The following is a 2,933-nucleotide window of genomic DNA, read 5'->3' as shown; positions in this document are numbered from 1 at the left end:
TTTCTGTATCCCTTGGGTAAATTCCTAGCAGTGCTATTGCTGGGTCATAGGGGAGTTCTATTGTTAGTTTCCTGAGGAACCTCCACACTGTTTTCCAGAGGGGCTGTACCAGTTTACATTCCCACCAACAGTGTAGGAGGGTGCCCGTTTCTCCACATCCTCGCCAGCATCTAGAGTTCTCTGATTTGCTCATTTTAGCCACTCTGACTGGCGTGAGGTGGTATCTCAGTGTGGTTTTGATTTGTATTTCCCTGATGAGGAGGGATGCTGAGCATCGTTTCATGTGTCTGTTGGCCATCTGGATGTCCTCTTTGGAGAAGTGTCTGTTCATGTCTTCTGCCCATTTCTTCACTGGGTTGTTTGTTTTTCGGGCGTGTAGTTTGGTGAGTTCCTTATAGATTCTGGATATTAACCCTTTATCTGATATGTCATTTGCAACTATCTTTTCCCATTCCGTTGGTTGCCTATTAATTTTCTGGGTTGTTTCCTTGGCTGTGCAGAAGCTTTTAATCTTGATGAGGTCCCAACAGTTTATTTTTGCTCTTGATTCCCTTGCTTTTGGGGATGTGTCAAGTAAGAAGTTGCTGCGGTGGAGGTCAAGGAGGTTGTTTCCTGCTTTCTCCTCTAGGGTGTTGATAGTTTCCTGTCTCACGTTCAGGTCCTTTATCCATTTTGAGTTGATTTTTGTGCATGGTGTGAGAAAATGATCTAGTTTCATTCTTCTGCATGTTGCTGTCCAGTTCTCCCAACACCATCTGTTAAAAAGGCTGTCTTTTTTCCATTGGATATTCTTTCCTGCTTTGTCAAAGATCAGTTGGCTGTATACTTTTGGGTCCACTTCTGAGTTCTCAATTCTGTTCCATTGGTCTATGTGTCTGTTTTTGTGCCAATACCATACTGTCTTGAGGATGACAGCTTTGTAGTAGAGGCTGAAGTCTGGGATGGTGATACCTCCCGTTTTGGTTTTATTTTTCAGTATTACTTTGGCTATTCGGGGTCTTTTGTGGTTCCATACAAATTTTTGGATAGTTTGTTCTAGTTTTGAGAAGTATGCTGGTGCAATTTTGATTGGAATTGCATTGAATGTGTAGAGTGCTTTAGGTAGTAATGACATCTTAACTATATTTGTTCTTCCTATCCATGAGCGTGGAATGTTTTTCCATTTCTTTGTGTCTTCTTCAATTTCCTTCATAAGTTTTCTATAGTTTTCATCATACAGATCTCTTGTATCCTTGGTTAGGTTTATTCCGAGGTATTTTATGTTTTTTTGTGCAATTGTGAAGGGGATCAGTTTCTTGATTTCTCTTTCTGTTGCTGCATTGTTGGTGTATAAAAATGCAACCGATTTCTGTACGTTGATTTTGTACCCTGCAACTTGGCTGAATTCTTGGATCAGTTCTAGTAGGCTTCTGGTGGAGTCTGTTGGGTTTTCGATGTAGAGTATCATGTCATCTGCGAAGAGGGAAAGTTTGACTTCCTCTTTGCCAATTCTGATGCCTTTGATTTCCTTTTTTTTGTCTGGTGGCTGATGCTAGGACTTCCAGCACTATGTTAAACAACAGTGGTGAGAGTGGACATCCCTGTCGTGTTCCTGATCTCAGGGGGAAAGCTCTCAGTTTTTCCCCATTGAGGATGATGTTAGCTGAAGGCTTCTCATAGATAGCTTTTATGATGTTTAAGTAGGTTCCTTCTATCCTGACATCTCTAGAGTCTTTATTAAGAAGGGATGCTGTATTTTGTCAAATGCTTTTTCTGCATCTATTGACAGGATCATATGGTTTTTATCTTTTATTGATGTGATGTATCACACTGATTGTTTTGTGAATGTTGAGCAAACTTTGTAACCCAGGAATGAATCCCACTTGATCTTGGTGGTGATTCTTTTTATGTGCTGCTGGATTCGATTTGCAAGTATATTTGCAAGTATCTTGTTGAGGATTTTTGCATCCGTATTCACCAAGAATATTTGCTTGTAGTTCTCTTTTTTTGCTGGATCTCTGTCTGGCTTGGTAATCAGAGTGATGCTGGCTTCATAAAATGAGTCCGGGAGTTTTCCTTCGATTTCTATTTTTAGGAATAGCTTGAGAAGAATTGGGATTAATTCTGTTTTAAATGTCTGGTAGAATTCCCCAGGGAAGCCATCAGGTCCAGGGCTCTTAATTGTTGGGAGATTTTTGATAACTGATTCGATTTCTTCACTCGTTATGGGTCTGTTCAGATTTTCTATTTCTTCCCGTGTGAAGTTTGGTAGTGAGTGTGTGTTTAGGAATTTGTCCAGTTCTTCTAAGTTGTCCAATTTGTTGGCCTATAATTTTTCATAGCATTCCGTGATAATTGCTTGTATTTCTGAGGGGTTGGTTGTAATAAGTCTATTTTCATTCATAATTGTGTCTATTTGGGTGCTCTCTCTTTTCTTTTTGATAAGTCTGGCTAGAGGTTTGTCAATTTTGTTTACTTTTTCAAAAAACCGACTCGGTTTCATTCATCTGTTCAATGTTTTCTTTGGTCTCTATGTTGTTTATCTCTGCTCTATTTTTATTATTTCTCTTCTTCTACTGGGTTTAGGGCATTCTTGTTGCTCTGCCTCTAGTTTTTTTAGGTGAGCTGTTAGATTTTGGACTTGCGCTTTTTCTATTTTCTTGAAATAGGCCTGGAGTGCAATGTACTTTCCTCTTAAGACTGCCTTTGCCGCATCCCATAGATTTTTGGATTGTTGCGTTTTCACTTTCATTTGTTTCCATATATTTTTTAATTTCATCTCTAATTGCCTGATTGGCCCATTCATTCTTTAGAAGGGTGTTCTTTAACCTCCATGTTTTTGGAGGTTTTCCAGACTTCTTCCTGTAATTGATTTCAAGTTTCAAAGCATTATGATCTGACAGTGTGCATGGCATGATCTCAGTTCTTTTATATTTATTGAGGGCTGCTTTACG

The sequence above is a fragment of the Hyaena hyaena genome, unplaced genomic scaffold (assembly GCF_003009895.1).
Source record: "Hyaena hyaena isolate Hyena2069 unplaced genomic scaffold, ASM300989v1 scaffold_1049, whole genome shotgun sequence".
Taxonomy (NCBI): Eukaryota; Metazoa; Chordata; class Mammalia; order Carnivora; family Hyaenidae; genus Hyaena; species Hyaena hyaena.
Note: the sequence above shows the minus strand (reverse complement) of the source record.